The sequence below is a fragment of the Sus scrofa genome, chromosome 1 (assembly GCF_054392235.1).
Source record: "Sus scrofa isolate SSC_HxYL_T2T_F1_AM1 chromosome 1, Sscrofa_HxYL_maternal_Yorkshire_Landrace_v2.0, whole genome shotgun sequence".
Taxonomy (NCBI): domain Eukaryota; kingdom Metazoa; phylum Chordata; class Mammalia; order Artiodactyla; family Suidae; genus Sus; species Sus scrofa.
The window spans coordinates 276,482,761-276,500,935 of NC_139383.1; the positions used below are offsets into that span (position 1 = coordinate 276,482,761).

Here is an 18,175-nt window from a genome sequence, read left to right on the forward strand (position 1 = left end):
TCCCCTTTTGTCAAAAGCACAATCCAATTAAAGTTTATTTAGGTTTAGCAAATGAACAAAAGTTCTTTGTTAACTTGATACTGCATTAAGATAAGATTTTTGGTCTTTACTAAAACTAAACATTAGAATCTTAACTGAATGTTTGTAGCTTTGGAAGGTGAGAAGCTGAGATATGTAAGCAAACTAAATGCATATCAATGGATGAATGATAGAGAAGATGTGGTACATATATTTAATAGAACACTATTTGTCCATGTAAAGAATGAAATAATGCCATTTGTGGCAACATGGATGGACCTAGAGATTATCATACTAAGTGAAGTAAATCAGATAGAGAAAAACATATATAATGTGATATTGCTTATACATGGTATCTAAAAAAAGATAAAATGAATTTATACACAAAACAGATAGACCCACAGATGTAGAAAAACAAACATCAGGGAAAAGATGAAAGAGGGGAGGTACAATTAAGAGTTTCGGCTTCATATACACACTGCAACACATAAAATAGAAAAATAACAAGGACCAATTGTATAGTATAGGGAACTATTCTGAATATATTGTAATAACTATAGGGGAAAACAAACTGAAATATATACATATTATATATATATATATATATATTATATTATATTATATATAAAATTTAATCACTTTGCTCTACAACTGAAACCAACACAACATTATAAATCAGGTATAATTGAAATTAATTAATTAAAAAATTAAAAACCCATCCCCAATAGAATGATCATAATAAAACTTAAAGTATATACTTACTTCAAAAAATCTGTAAAAAAGCCAAATGTAATAATAATACAAAACATTGAAAAAACAAAATGTAAACATACACACACACAGACAAAGCAGTTTGGTGCTTTAAAAACCACATGTTGAATGTGTATTGTGGATGTCATATTTAGGGTTATGGAAGATTAAATGGGCAAGATGTATTACCAAAGGGAAAGAGATTGACCCAATAACAATGACCATTTAAAGGACAGTTAGAAAAGTGCTAGAGACATGGGTGGTCAACACAAAACTTGTTAAGGTATTTCTAACAAGGTCATTGAATAAATAAGAACATGGTTACATGATCCTTACTTCACTAAAAGGTTAATGTTTCTGAAAAGAATCCCTAGGGCCAATGCCATGTTTCTGCTTCTCAGGCTGTAGATGAAAGGGTTCAGCATGTGGGTGACCACTGTGTACATTATGGAAGCAATGATATCTTTGTCATTGGACGGAGATGATGAGGAGGAAAATTACACTGTCATCACTGTCCCATAGAATAGAGACACCACTGAGAGGTGGGAGCCACAGGTGGACAAAGCTTTGCCTTTAGTAGAGGGGACCCTTAAGATGGAGACCCCAATGCAGACATAAGATACAAGGACACCACTCAAAGGAAAAATGACAACTTCGGGCCCCAGACTAAATATGACCAGCTCATTGAGGGATGTGTCTGAGCAATAGAGTTTTATCAGAGCAGATAGGTCACAGAAGAAGTGGGGGATGATGTCATCAGCACAGAAGGATAGTTGAGCCAGGTGGGTGTGTGGGTCAGCACACTGGCACAGGAGAGGAGCCAGGACCCAGCCAACAGACACAGACACATCTCCTCCCTCATGATGATGGTGTAGCATAAAGGGTGACAAATGGCCACATACCTGTCATAGGCCATCTCTGGAAGAAGTTTATCAGTGCAAGCAAAAAAACATGGAAAAATATGTCTGTGTTACACACACTGCATAGGGAATGGATTGATCCTGAGTCTGCATCTTCATCAACATCTTAGGGACAGTGACAGAGGAAAAGGAAATGTCAGAGAAGGCCAGGTGGCTGAGGAAGAAGTACATGGGGGTGTGGAGGCAAGGGTCCTGCCTGATGAGCAGGATGGTGAGCAGGTTCCCCAGCACTGTGGTCAGGTACATGCCCAGAAAATGGGAAAAAAAAATCACACACCCTGATGCTCTGGCTGGATGGGGAGCCCCTGGAGGAGGAATTTGGACATGCTGCTCTGGTTCTCCCTCCTCATACTCCTCTCCTGTCTGCTGGCATGTATACAGTGAGAGAAGCATATCCATCGCATCATGATTCATAGCAGCCAGATAAAAAGGAAGCTTTTTAACTGTTGAATATGCCAAGGTCTGTCTGCATTGCTATGACCCTAAAAATATCCTTTAAATTGTATGGTATCAACAAGGGAAATGAGAGAACTTACTATCAGATAAGTGTGGCTACAGAAAAGAAATTGGCTCTGTGGCAATATTTCATCATCTAGGCAAGAGTCAGCCTCTTAGTCATCATTTGCAGCTATGTATAATTGGTAAAAAAAAAATGAACTAGAAGAGGGATATAAAATTAAATCTGCATTATTTACATTTTTTCCTGTGCATTTAGGAACAAACATAAGTCTTTACCTTCAAACTGTTAAATATTGAAGTTTTGAAATCCAAAATCCATTAGCAAGTTGTATTCAGAGGAAGTTTCAATGACATATAGTCAAATCAAAGTGGATCAAAAATAAAAAGTCAAAGCATACATTATATACAAAGGTTGAAGAAAAAAGATGCATACCTGTTGCTTGGACTTAAAGAGTCCTGGAGCTCAGTCTTGAAATATAACTGCTTAAAAAACTAAAAATATTACTGCCAGTTATACATATTTTTACTAGTACTCATGTTTATCATTCTCCTACCTCTTCTGAATCCATGACCTATCTATCCAATATCATAGGATAGAATGTGTTGGAAGATAATATGAGAAAAAGAATGTAAATATATATTTATGACTGGGTCGATTCACTGTCCAGCAGAAATTGACACAACAATGTAAATAAACTATACACTAACAAAAATAAAATTGTATATTTACTTACATATATAAATACATACACACAAAAAATTTTCATGACCACACCAACATGCATAATCTAAAATGAAAAGAGATAATATTAAGAAAATTCAAAGTGTGAGGCCAAGAATGTCTCCTCTATCCATCTTAAATAACTTGGAATAAGAATTGGCTTAAGGAAGAGCTCACAGAAGTGCTCTGGATCTGTGTCCACACACACGTGTGCATGCACACACACATATACATACATGCTTCTAGTAAAAGATATGCTGTTCTGCTCCAAAATTTATGCTCAAGTGATCTAGCTGCCAGTAGCATGGACTGGTTTCTCACCTTTTCTGTAGGACACCCTGAGACCAGATGAATCCACAACTTCTGAGTTCCTGAATCTCTCATTAGCATCAGAGAGAAAAGCCATGATCCTGGAGCTTAATCCTCATTTAGTTCCCCACCTTCAGAAATGGAGATGTGAAGACGATGCTCTACCCACCAGGGAAGGACACGAGGGCACAGGGAACTTGGTAAGAGACATGCATTAAACCTGTGTTAGGGAGATTGGGCTTATCAGACAAAATTTAGAATAGATTTACAAGGAGATCCTGCTGAATAGCATTGAGAACTATGTCTAGATACTCATGTTGCAACAGAAGAAAGGGTGGGGGAAAAATGTAATTGTAATGTATACATGTAAGGATAACCTGACCCCCTTGCTGTACAGTGGGAAAATAAAAAAATAAAAATAAAAAAAATAAAAATAAAAATAAAAAATAAAATTAAAAAAAATAAAATAATTCAAAAAAAAAAAAAAAAAAAAAAAAACCTGTGTTAATGGCTCGGTTTTCTTCTCCTGCCTCCAGGACACATGCCCTAGTGAACTGGTCCCTAAACTAGGATGTTCTGTAGAATTGCCTGGGAAGCTTGTTAAAGATGTGACCCCAGCTCCACACCCAGTGATGTACATTCATGAGACCTGGGGCCAGGTGATTCTCAGGCAGATGGTTCTCAGGGCAAACTGTGAGGCAAAACTGTCTTTAGGAAGAACATCAGGGAGATGCCCTATATGTGGGTGCCCAGAAAGATATGTGGGGACATCTCCTACCTGGCCCATCCTACCAGATTCATGTTTCCCCTGACAGGTTATAGCCTGGGATGTGAAGAGGAATTTTTCTCCCCAGGGGATATTCCTGTTTGATTTGCTGATTTTAAAATCAATTCTGCTTCATGATGGAAATCCAAATAAAACAGGCAATGAAAACAAAGGAAAAAATCAAAATACTCCACCTTTCCATTGTTCATTTTTTTATCTTTCTACAATGAGTTTTATATGGAAAAGTTTAGATTTACATAAATCCATTTTATTTTACATCTTATTTTCTAGCTTTATTTTTCTATGATAATTTAATATTTGCATTTCTATTTCTATTCATGTGCATACATTGAACACATAAAATAGCCCTACATCAATTTACATAAAATTTTTAATTTTTAGCTGAACATTTGGGGAATGAACACTTTCATTGTGAAATTTTATTAAAGACTATACTATGCCTTGAAATCTCTTTTGTCAGTTATCTAATGAAGGGTACTTGAACATTCCCCAATGTACTCACTTTTATTTTCATTTTCATTAGACTAATGGATTTACACTGTTGTGTCAATTTCTGCTGTAAAGCATAGTGATCTCTCTCTCTCTCTCTCTCTCTCTCTCTCTCTCTATATATATATATATATATATATATATATATATTACTATATATATATATATTATTTTTCTCAAGCTATATTTATCATGTTTTTAAAATTATGCCTAATGGAGTTCATTGTAAAAGTTCCTAATTGCCTTTGGATTGCTCTGATTTTATTTTTAATGATTTTTAGTGGACTATAGCTGACTTACAATATTGTTTTAGTTTTAGGTGTGCAGCAAAGTGAATCAGTCATATATGTGTGTATATATATATATATATACACACACACACACACACACACACATATATACACACATAGACATACCTATATATATACATATATCAGTTTTTCCCCCTATAAATTATTAAAAACTGTTGATAACATTTTGCTGTGTATACAGTGGGTTCTCATGAATCATCTATTTTATACAGTAGTGTGTATATGTTATCCCCACCCTTCAGATTCTTCCCTCCCCACAATGGTTCCACCTATGGAATGAATCTTATGGTTCCACCTATGGTAACCATAAGATTCATTTTGAATTCTGAGTTTCTTTCTGTTTTATAAATAAGTTCTTTTGTATCATTTTATTAGAATTCATATGCAGGTGATATCACATGATATCTTTCCTTCTCTGTCTCCATGATTTTACTCAGGATGATAATCTCTAGGATCCACCCATGTTTCTGCATAAGGCATTATTTCAATTTTTTATAGCTGAATAATAGGGAAGATGTGGTACATGGTGCTTGCTCCTTTGAAAAAAGAACCTAACTTTGAAAAGATCCAGGAAAATACATAATGAATGGAAATCTAGGGTGAACCCCATGGAAAGAGCAACAAAGCCATATTATCTTAATTCACCTGTGGGATCACCTAAGTCAGAGCTTATGGAATGAGCTAAATGAATGATTAAGGAAAGTTGTTATCATAAATTCTGCACATGTATCAAATACCAAACTCCTTCAAAACATTTTGATTCCCATCTTCACATTCCAAACAGACTAGAATTGGGAACATCAGCACAGCCTTAAATATTACACCAAATGCTAGTTATATACTATTTAATCTTATATTTATGTATAAAATTTGTAAACTTCTTGCATTTAGCATAGGGCAGACACACATACAAATACAAAATCAAAATTTGAGAAGACTGCAGAAAAAAATCTTGAGTCTAAAAAATAAGATATATACCCAAGAAGAAAATAATAGAGATAAAATTAGTAATACAAGAGTTCCTGTCATGGCTTAGCAGGAATGAACCTACCTCATATCCATGAAGGTGTGGGTTTGATTCTTGGCATCATACAGTGGATTAAGGATCCCACATTGTCCCAAGCTCTAGTGTAGATTACAGATGTGTCTGGGCTCCTGCATTGTTGTGGTTGTGGTATAGACCAGCAGTTGCAGCTCTGATTTGACCCCCAGCCTGGGAACACATGTGCCTCAGGTGCAGCCCTAAAAGCAGGAAAAAAAAATACAAACCAAATTAATCTAAACAAAGGCAGGAAAAGAGGGAAAGAAATCAAATTAAAACAATCTAAATCTATTTGAAATATATGAGTTTAACATGGTACTATGAAACAAGGTGAATGAAAAAAGCCAAAAATCAATGGTATGTCTATTTCCTCACAGTGAGCATTGTGAACTGAGAATTCTCATATAATATTATAGCTGTAGAAAAACCAAAACATACACATGGATAAATTTATCAAAACACATGCAAAACAAGTTGATAACAACCATGAAACATTACTGGGTGAAATTAAAGAGGACATAAATAAAAGACATATATTTCACCCATAGATTGGATAATTCAATGAAATTAGATAGGTAGCTCTCCCCAAAATTGACCTATAGATTCAAGATAATCAAAGTCATAATAGCAGCAGCCTATTTTTGAAGTTAAGTCTTAATTTTATATAGAAGTGAAAAGGAAACAAAATAGACAAAATAACGTAAAAATTCAAAATAAACCAGCAGACTTATTTTACCAAATTTCAAAACTGTTTCTTAATCCATAGAAAGGGAAAAAAACAATAATCTCATGAGGATCAGAATTTAGATAAAGGAATAATTTGAATAGGGTGAATGATTTTGAAACAGATCTATATCTATATCTATATGCTCAAATACTATTTTACAAATGCACCAAGGCAATTAAATGTGGAAAGGATATTGTTTCAATAAATGGGGTTAGCATGATTCAATATCAATATGCCTTAAGTGAACATAGAGTCTTGTGTTGTACCACATGCAAAACATATAACTAGAAATGGGTCAAATTGTCTAGAACTATAATGAGAAAACTATTTTGAAGAGAATATTGGATACAATCTTGGAAAGCTTGGGGTATCAAAATTTACTGAATAGGACAAAAATTCATTAAATTTTTAAAGAAAAAAATAATAATTTGGATTTCATGAAAATAAGATGCACTTAGGCTTCAAAAGAAACTCTTAATAGAATAAAACAACTAGCTTCAGACTGACAGAAAATATTTATAAAACATATTTCTGATAAATTGTGAATCCAGTACACCTAGAGGAGACAAGGAAGCCAATTCTTTTTTAAAACTAGGGGTAAAAGATTTGAAAATATATTTCAGAAAAGAAGATAGAAGATCAGTCTGTAGAAAGATACCTAACATCCTTAGTCATTAGATAAATGGAAATGAAAACTATAGAAAGTAAACCCACTAGAATGGCTGAAATCAGTTGACTGGCAATACCAGAGGCAGTGAGGAATTAGAAATTGGAACTCTCATATGTGGTTGGCAGTAACATACAATATAGAACCTTGCTGGGAAATTGTTGGTCAGTTTCTAATAAAGTTCAACATACACTTGACCCAGCAATTCCATTCCTGGGTAATTAGGCAAAATAAATAAAAACCTTCTTCCCACAAAGATTTGGATGCAGAGCTATAAACATGAACGTATATATGAGACAAAAGTTATATTGACACACAGGAAGGGAAAGCTAATATTCATTATTCTTGGTCAAGGTCATATTAAGCCAAATTTAGAATTGCATTTGTTTCAAATCAAACATATTTATGGTGTTTGGGAATGTTTTCAACTAGCACAGAAGAAGAAAGTGATACTGAGAGGAGTGAAAGGAATTGCCTGAGGCCACACACTCTGGCAGGTACAGCCTGTGATTGTGATCTGTTTTCCAAAATACTCTTCTCTTAAACTACGTGGTGCTGAGCCACAGAAGCAGTTTAGATCATATTCATCTTTAACTAAGTATAGCCTGAAGAAGGAAAACTATGCCATTTTTCAATAGATGTAGAAGAAAGAGATTATTACTTAGACTCATAACATAAAACTTGTATCATGAAGCTGAGTAGAAATTATTTTCACAGAGATTCAGAATGAAGATGTTAAATAAGACAGACACCAAATTCAATGGGGGAAACAGAAGTCTCCAGGTCATGTGTTCTTTTTTTGTTTTTCTCAATCTGAGTATGTACTGAGCAGGCATTTTCTTCAAACTCATGCATGCAGTCAGAACACCCCAGAGATGACTAGTCTGTGAGTGAACTGCTGAGTGTAGAGAACAGCAGTGTCTTAGAGTGATCATTGTTTCTAAAATCCAGAAGAAGCCTTGAGTCCCTAAGTGGAGGAGCTGAACTCATAGCTGTGGATGGTTTCTTGGAGAAATACAGGCTGCTCTACAGTTTCTTCTTCTGAGTCACCATCATCACCACAAGCAACCCAAAACAGGGAAAGAACACTGAATATCAAGTGAGAAGAGGAAAATAAATAATTTACAAAGTCCCAGCTCTGACACCTTTCTATGCCACAGGATCCTGCTCAGCCTGGAGCTTCCACCCATCCATAGGGACACACATTTCCTCCTCCCAACCCCTAGCAACCACCATCCTATCTTCTGCTCAATGAATTGGTTATTTCAGTTTCCCCATAAAAGTGAGATCATGCAGTATTTGTCTTGTTTTGACTTATTTCGCTAGCATAATGGACAATGTTCAAATCAGTTCTTCTGAGGTATAATATACATACAGCACAGTGACTATAGTGAACCAGACTGTATTGTACACTTTATATTTAATCCAATAGTACGGTGGGTCTTAAGTTCTCTCACACCACACACAAATAAATTAAAATGGTAACTAAGTGGAGAGGAAGAATATATTAATTCACTGGATTATGGAGGTTATTTCACAATCTACACATTTCAAAATAACAATCTGAATACTTTAAATAAATACTACATTTATAGAACAATTTTACCTCAATAAAGTTGTTTTATAACAAACTAATAAATTCCCATGGTATAAGAAGAGAGACATAAGTACTCCCGTGTATGTAATTTCTTAATGTTGTAGACAAGAGCAGTAATCAATAAGGTCAACTCAAAATTCACAATTTATACTAATGAGTTGTTAGAAAAAGAAAGAATGAATGTACCAAATTGCAATTCAAATCACCAAATATTTACTGAGTACTCATTCCAGGCTGGGCTCAAGATTAGACATGTAGGATATGGGATAATGTGACTACATGTGTCTGTTATAAAGATGAGCAAATGTCATTGAGACAAGACTGCTGCCTTGTAGAAGAGTTTCTTCAGGGCTCCCTTCATGTCCCATTTCTCAGGCTGTAAATGAAAGGGTTCAGCAATGGGGTGACCATTGTGTATATCACAGAGGCAATTATTTCCTTGTCACTGGAGGTGCTGGTGAAAGGAATAAAATAAAGCCCAATAATGGTTCCATAATAGAGAGAAACCACAGAGAAGTGGGAGCCACATGTGGACAAGGCTTTTCAGATGCCCTTGGTGGAAGAAATCTTCAGGATGGTAGCCCAGATGTGTGGCCATATGAGACCAAGATGCATATTAGTGGGAGGATGAAGACTGCCAGTCCTACTGTGAATATGACCAGCTCAATGAAGGACATGTCTGAGAAGAAGAGCTTGAGCAGGGCACTAAGGTCACAGAAGAAGTGGGAGATGGCACTGTCAGCAGAAAAGGACAGCTGGGCCAGGAGGAGGGCATGACAAAGGGCACTAGCCCTGGAGAGAAATCCAACATGCTGTTACTGTGGGGCACACAGTCCCTCTCTCATGATGGTGTAGTGGAGAGAGTGACAGATGGCCATGTGCATGTCATAGGCCATTGAGATGAGAAGGAAATCATCCAGAACAGGAAAAAATATGAATAAATACATCTGTGCTATGCACCTGGCATAGAGGATGTATTTATACTCAGTGTGCATGTCCATCAGCATTTTTGGGACAGTGACAGATGAAAAGGAGATGCCCATAAGGGCCAAGTGGCTGAGGAAGAAGTAGTTTGGGGTGTAGAGGCAAGTGTCCAGCCTGATGAGCAAGATGATGAGCAGGCTCTCCAGCACCATTGTCAGGTACATGCCCAGGAACAGGGCAAAGATGTTCCTGCTGCTTTGGCTGGAAGTGGAGCCCCAGGAGGAGGAATTCAGACATGCTGCTCTGGTTCTCCCTCCTCATGCTGTTCTTGCCTTTGCTGGGAATTGGGAAAAGTGGGAAATGTTGATGAACATGCCATAACATTAGAGTCATGTCCTTTGTACAATGAAAAGTCTTAAGTTTGGCTACCTTTCCCTTTATTTCTGTTAATTGCTGGTGAATGAATCAGTCTTTTCAATTCTGGCTTTAATAATACATCAAATCCTCACATTAACCAAGTCTTCTCCATATGAAACCAATGGAGCAAGTGCTTTCTCCCATATGGAGAAATAATTATAGAGCAAGTGCTTTCTCCCATATGGAGTACTTAGGAGTCAACAAGAACTGAGAAGTTCAAGTTTATATCTTTACATCAAGTCAGGTTCACACATCTGTCATTTGTTAAGATGAAACTGAAAAAAGCACCAGGGAAGTTGTATCAATCATTCATTTCCTCTTAAAAAAATGAAACTCCTTACATTGTGGAGAATTACTAAAGCTATGTCATGAGCTTTTAGTGTAGTTCACTGCATCCTATCTGTTTTGAGTCACTTAAAATGCCCTATTATCAAAAATGTCCAATCCACGCTTCCAAACAAATATCAAGTTTGGAAGTTCCAGTCATTGTTCCAAGTGTTTTACTCACACTTTCAAATTAAATGTTCCCTGTTTCTCTAATAAATATTCTTACACACATTTTAACCAGAAGAAAACAAAAGCATACATTATTTAAATGTGCAACGATACACACAATTAAGTGCAACACGTGGAATCACAACACAATTCTGTCTCACCAAGATTCATGCTCTTAACCACTCAGCATGGAAATTACACTCAGTAGTTAAAATATCCAGAGAAGCTCTATCATGTCAGCTGCCTCCCTCCAAAGTATTACTAACTCTCTCTAAAATAATTTATGACTCCTATTTATATATCATACAAAGGATATTCAAATGCTTTAACCACTCAAAACAATAATTATATTTTCAGACTGCTTGGTACACCAGGCAAATATTATGTCTTCATTTGATAAATGTGGAAAGTGTAGCTAAGAGATAAATTACTTACCTCAGGTGACCTGGCATTTTGATGGTCGATTCTGGGTTAATATATAGTGGGAGGGGGCCAAGCCCTCATAGATCAAAGGGAAGGTGAGGTGCAGCGCTGCCAGCATCTGTGGGTGCATGCATAGTTCTGTAGCAATGTAGCATAAACTGTATCCATGAGTGCAGGCACATCTATAGTTGTCTGCCCAAAATTTATAGTCTACATGACAAGGGGGACAAAGAAACTTAGATGCTGTGGGAAAAAAAGTGGGGTATATAAGGTGGGTCCCCACTGAATTTGGGGCTCAGTCTCTGGACACTAATCCTCTGAGCCAGTGCCTGCATGAATAAACGCTGCTTCCTGGTTAAAAAAAAATCCTTGCTGTCTAGTTTCTCTGTTATGTAAGCCCTGCTAACATATTATTGGGGTTCATCCAGGATTCAGATACAGTGATTTTACCTCCCTTGTCACCAGGGTATAATCTCTGAGATGCCAGGAGAGGTGACCTCCCATGGTGCCAGAGGACTGATTGACCCAGAGGGTCTAGCACTCCCAACATATCAGGGTGAGGACCCTGGGACTATGACAGAACCTGGTGAGGTCCAAAAACCTGCCTAGGGAGCACAGCCCCTCAGACTGGTAAGAACTTGGGTTCACTTTAGAGGCCTGTCCATAACAGGCCAAAGGGGAGCCTGATCACCTTCCAGAATTGCCCTAGTAGTCTCACAGGAGTTGTCCTAGAGGAGGCAAGAGAGGAAACCACACCTCTAAGGTGCTGGGTGGGAGGTTGGAGATGTCTTGTGAATGAGAGTAAATGTGAGTGACTGAGATGGACATTGGGAGAGTTCTGACTCAACAAGAAGGCCAAAGCAAGTGCTGAGTTCCAATCCATGGGTCTATGGTGACCTCATATAGCTTAAGATAACTCTCTTCAGAGAGGTCCTGATTCAGGGTTTATACAATCGCACCAATACTAAGAGGTGCCTGAAATATCTCTGTGAGGGGAGCAGCTGGAGACAGATGAAGAGTTTGTTTACTTCTTCCCTTTTCTCCTCCCTCCCCCCTTCATGTTGTGGGTGGAATGGAAACCAAAGTAAAGAAACCCCCTTGGAGTGCATGGTAAAGAATCTTCAGAAGGGATATTCAGGAAATTATGGTAAAAACTGTCTCCTGGAAAATTCCAGACATTCTGTGAAATAGATTGGCCTGCTTTTGGGCATTGGTCACTAGATAGAGAACTGGTTAGTAGGGTGTTTAGGATTGTTGCAGGTGACCCAGGGGAACAAGACCAACTCTTTATTGACTGCTGTCAAGACACAGTCTTTTCCCCATCACCTAGTCTGAGAGCCTGTCTGGAAGAGAATTGAAATGTCGTGTTAGCTCAAATAATGGCTTCTTTAAAGTGCTGAATGTAACTCAAGAAGCCTCATTTATCTGGGGGAACTGAGGAAATCCCCCCACCTTATGCACCATTTTACCCTCCACTGCTTCCTGTGCTCCCAGCTCCCAACAGCCCATACAGGAGCAATGTCTCCCCAAGTGGCTCAACCCCCAGCAACCCCTCCCTTGACTAACCCTTGACATCACCAGTAGATGCCTCTCCTGAGCTGCCAGTGTTAATCCCTTATACACTAGTGGGAAAGCAACCAAAAAGTCAGGCCAACTGGGACAGTAAATGCACAGGTTGATGCCCAGAGCCAGCTCCCTGAGAAAAGAAGAAAATCCCCAAATGGGACCCTAATAAAGCCTGGAGATTTCAAATACTGGAGCACGACAAAGGGGCTCTTGTAAACAACATGAATAAAAAGGTTAAATACCTTGATTTCATATCCCCCAGGAATAATATCAAATTGGCCCTGAGAAAAAGCAGGCTGTCTGCTCAACCCTGGGTCCCTCCACCTGATGCCAAGTTCACAAATTTCAAGGAGCCACAAGTTTCTGCAGGATATTGATACCTAACTTCTCCATTTTGACAAAAAAAAAAAAAAAACCTTAATCAGGCCACAAATGGAGCATAGCAGGAGCCTTTGTTTGGGGAACTAGTACAGCAAAAGGCCTTTGAAGAAATGAAGCAAGTCCTCAAAAAGGCACCTGGCTTGGGACTCCCAAATATCTCCAAGACCTTCTTCTTATACCTACATGAGGGCTCCAGGGTCACAATAGGGGATTTAACTCAAATGTTTAAGTCATGGCATCATCCAGTGGCATCTTTCCAAACAACTTGACTCTGCCATAATAAATGCTGCTTCCTGGTTAAAAAAAAAATCCTTGGTGTCTCATTTCTCTGTACATAAGCTCCACTAATATTATTGTTTTATAAGTTAGGTTAGATGTAAGAATTACCAGCCACAGAGCCCCAAAGAAGGACTCAAGATAGACATTCTCACTCAAATATAGGGACAGGACAGCAAGTCCCCCTCAGAGCTTGAAATAAAAGAACAAATCTGACTCCATGTTATTCTTATTTCTTTTACTTTCACCTTTGTATCCCATTGCCTTGCTACAAGTGAGGAGTGTTGCCTCTAGCCTGAAATATACAGAAGAGCCCATTCACAAGCCTCTGACCTTTAAAGGTATAACACTTTCCCATTCATATGAAGATTAAAAAGCTGCAGATCAGAGAATAATATTTGTCTCCTTCTAGGTTTACTCAAGCACTGGGACCTGACCTATATGGACAGCTGCAAGAAGAAAAGATTCCAACTCCAAGAAGTTTGCAGCAAACAACCATACACTTACCCACTTGAGTAAAAGACAAGCCTGAATTCTAACTCAGGGAAGATGGTTCTTTAGGATACCATCTTCTCTATTTGTTGGCTTTCCAAATAAATTCACTATTCCTTGCCACAACAAATGGACTCTCCATTTACTGGCCTATCATGCAACAAGCAATACAAGTTTGGACTCAGTAACAAGACCACATTCTTGCTTGGGTCACTGGTTATTTCAGTTCATGGCCAACAAGGAGAACAATGATTACCATTTAGAGGCATGACTATTCCCTGACATACACGGTGTTGGTCCTCACAGAGAAACTGGAAGAGAACAAGATGATATGAAGCAACAAGGAACCTTGATTCAGATAAGACCTTGTGAAGGAGGTAGCTTGGCCATGAGCCATGGAAGATAGTTTGGACTGTCACCTTGAAGTTTGAGCAGGAGACTTTGGATGGACCTGTTTTCACAGACTTCTACATGTTAATATAAACATGAAGTTTGGAGCAAGAAAATAAAAATATCTCCTTTATACTGAGCACCAATTATGTGTCAGGCTCCATGCTGAATAATTTTCATGCTTTCCTCACTTAGACCTCAAAATAACACTGGGATGTTGAAAGACTTCCTTCTCTTTCACCTGTGAGGATTTGTGACCCTCAGATAATTGAAGTCACTTCCTAAGATCACAAAAGTATTTAAGGAGAAGACAGAGGATTGGGACCCAGTCTGACACAGTTCAGACACTGAGCTCATATCCATTAGTACATGGCACCTACTCGGGGGCACAAATGAATGTGAACCTGCTCACCAATGCAGTGATAGAGCCACTGTTAAAAGATAGTTAAAGGATTATTTGGAATCACAGGCATTATAACAGAAGCCCCTAATACTTGTCTGTGAAACACACACTAAAGTGCACACTTAAATTACTGATTTATAATTTCTTAGCACCTGTGATCTATAGGACAGTTATCATAGTTCATGGCTCAGTTATCCAAAGATTCACAAAAATAAATTCCTAAATAACACACAAGATGGTACATGCAAAATAATCCACATAACTATGAACAAACAATTCTTGCATAATCTCAACAAATATAAAACCACCAGCAACACTTAAAAATCACATATCAGATATATGAATTCAGACTCTAAATAGAGATTGATACATGCTATTATACATTAAGAGTAAACACAAAGGTTTTCAAGAAATCTTTTCCAGGAAACAGTAGATGAAATAGATTGAGTCCTTGGGCTCGGACTCAGAATTGAGTCTGGGCTATGCATCTCATTAACTGTGGGCCCTGAAGAACCTGAATATCCTCTCAGCCCCGTACAACTGTGAAGTTTCTGGGTTCCTTCTGAGCTATATCTGGGCTTTGGGATCAAATACCTACTACTTCATTCTGTTACCTGAATCCTCACTTTCTGTCCAGAAGATGCAGGATTGAAAGAAGAAGCAAAAATGTGTGCCCTGAGGACCTTACAGTCTTTCCTGTTGGTTCTCCAACTTCAAAACGATATGCAAGGAGATCCCCTTTTCTCCATCCAAAAGAGACCCCAGAGAGAATCCAGCATGAGCCCTGACTAGAGAAGACATCCACTGGGAAAACTTCCCAAATTCCTCCTGCCCCCTTGGGAAGGAGGATAATTAGTGTCCACAGGGGCTGAGCTACACCTGGTTTCACAGGAGAATGTGTCCATGATATCAGTGGTAACTTGGGCTTCTGGTCATATCGCCAATGAGAAGTAGGAGTTCCCCATTCCTTGTGTCCTCTGTTTCATGAGCTTCTCCCAAGGACACTGTATGTCACAGGCAGTGGAAGGACTTCTTCAGACTTCTTCAGGTTCCCCAACACTGACACAGACTTTCATTAGAATACAAAGCCCCTTAAAATGTGCCCATATCCACACTCCATTGGAAGATTTTTAGGGAGCAGTCTATGCCTTGTTCAGGAGAAGGGGGATTGAATATAAAACTCTGGAAAAAGGACTCTGTGTTCTTCGCCTACTATGAGAGCATACTTAGCAAATTATCAAAGGCCATTGAGACTCAATTTCTTCAAAGTAGAAATAATAATTGTTCTCTTTGTTTGAATTTGAAGGCTGGTTTAATGAGCACTTAATCAAAGCTTACTGAATGTTAAGGTTTATTTTCAATGTCTTTGTATCACTAGAGATCACCTATGGCTCATAAAAGGCAAATGTGACTAGTGACTGTTGAATGAATTCATCAGCTCATTCATTAACTCATTCCCTTAAATAAACATTATGGTTCCCACAAACATAATACTGATATATTCTCTAGAGCCATAACAGTTAATAACATAAACAGAAGTCCCTGTCTTAGAAAGCACATCCAAGTGGCAGGGAGCATTAAATATTTTTTATGCAAAATGAATGGTATATAAATGGTGACAAGTGCTGCAGAATGATGAAAATCATGCTTGGAGCTATTCCATAAAATACCCAGTGTTATAGGATTCTTTTTCTAGAACACAGACACACCTTAAATCAAGTGTCTCCATGACTGTAGCTAATTTACACCATTACCGAACTATTAGACTGGCTAAAATTGAAAAGTCTGCTGCTCTCAGTGTCACTGAAGATATGATGGAAGTGGAACACTCATACACTGCTAATGGGAATACAAAAAGTGAATATTTTTTTTTAAAGTTAAACACATACTTAGCATGTGACTAGGTATTTATACAACATAAAAGAATCTGTATAGTTACATATAGACCATACACGAATGTCCATAATAGATCTATTTAATAGCCATAAATGGGAAAAGCCCAGATGTTCATCAGTGGACTTACTGTTAGTAAGTGAATGGACTTAATTTAGAGCACAGGAGTCTATACTCAATATTTTGTCATGACCTTTCAGGGAAAATAATCTCAGAAGAATATATAAATTGTCTGTGTGTGTGTGTCTGCATAACTGAATCACTTTGTTTTACACTTGAAATTAACACAACACTGTAAATGAATCATACTATAATAAACATAGTCAAATGAAAGTAAAAAATTAAAAGATAAAAAGAAACAGTTTTAAAATTAAAAATAATGAAAAATTTTCATTAATAAAAAATTTCAAAAAATTATAAAATGTGAGAGGACACAACAGCTGTGGTACATCTGTACAATAGAATACTACTCAGTAATAAATAGAAAGAACAATTGATACACAATAGAACATAAAAGAATCTCAAAATTCTTATGCTGAGTGAAAGAAGGCAGCAAGAAAAGATTGCACACTATATGATTCCACTGAAATAAGCTTCTAAGAGATACTGACTACCTAATGCGACAGAAACAGATCATTGGTTCCCCTGAGGACAGTTGGGGAGCAAAGAGAGGGCAGGAGGGTAGACACCAGGGAAATTCCTGATCTTGATGGCTGTCTTGACAGTTTCATGAGTGTATACATATATCAAAACCAGTCAAATGTTATATTCATTTTTTCACCTTTTGATTGATGTATAGCTGATTTACAACATTGTGCCCATTTCTGCAGTATAGCTAAGTGACATATAAATATACACACACAAACATATACATATAGCTAAGTGACATATAAATACACACACACACACACACACACACACACACACATATACACACATATACACATTCCATTTGTGATATTTCCTCTGTCATGGTCTATCCAACTATATCCTGATATACCAGATATAGTTCCCTGGGCTATACAGCAGGACCTCATTGCTTATCCATTCTAAATGCAAGAGTTTATATCTACTAACCCTAACTGCCATGTCCATCCTTCACCCCACCCCCCTATGACAACCACAAGTCTCTTCTCTATGTCTAAGAGGCAGCTTCTTTTTTGTAGATAGGTTCATTTGTGCCTTATTTTATATTCCACATATAAGTGTATCATGTGATGTTTGTCTTTGTCTTTCTGACTTACTTTATTTAGTAGAAGTAATGTACTTGCACCATGTTTCTATGAATGGCATATTTTTTTTCTTCTTTAGGCCTGAGTAGTATATATATACCTCATCTTCTGTATCCATTCATCTGTCGATGGCCATTTAGGTTATTTCTATGTCTTGCATATTGTGAAAATTGCTGCTATGAACACAGTGGTGGATATATCTTTTCAATTGTAGTTTTATCTGAATATACAACAAAGAGTGGAATGGTTAGATCATATAGTACACCTATATTCAGGTTTCTGAATCAAAAGATATACTTTAGGTATAGAAAGTTCATTGTATGTCATTTATACCTCCAAAACTCTGGGTGTTTTTAAAGAAGCAATAACAGAGAGGGGATTAAGATGGCAGAATAGAAGGGCTGAAGCTCAACTTATCTCCTAAAAACAACAAAATTCACAACTAAAGACTGAGCAATCTTCATCCAAATGGACCAAAAACCATAA

General features: G+C 37.4%; 2 pseudogenes; both read right to left on the reverse strand.

Annotated features, from left to right (window-relative positions):
* Positions 1-1,100: 1,100 nt before the first annotated feature.
* Positions 1,101-2,130, reverse strand: LOC146407245 (olfactory receptor 1J4-like; annotated as a pseudogene).
* A 6,974-nt stretch (positions 2,131-9,104) lies between these two features.
* On the reverse strand, positions 9,105-10,042 carry LOC146407246 (olfactory receptor 1J4-like; annotated as a pseudogene).
* Between the last annotated feature and the right edge of the window lie 8,133 nt (positions 10,043-18,175).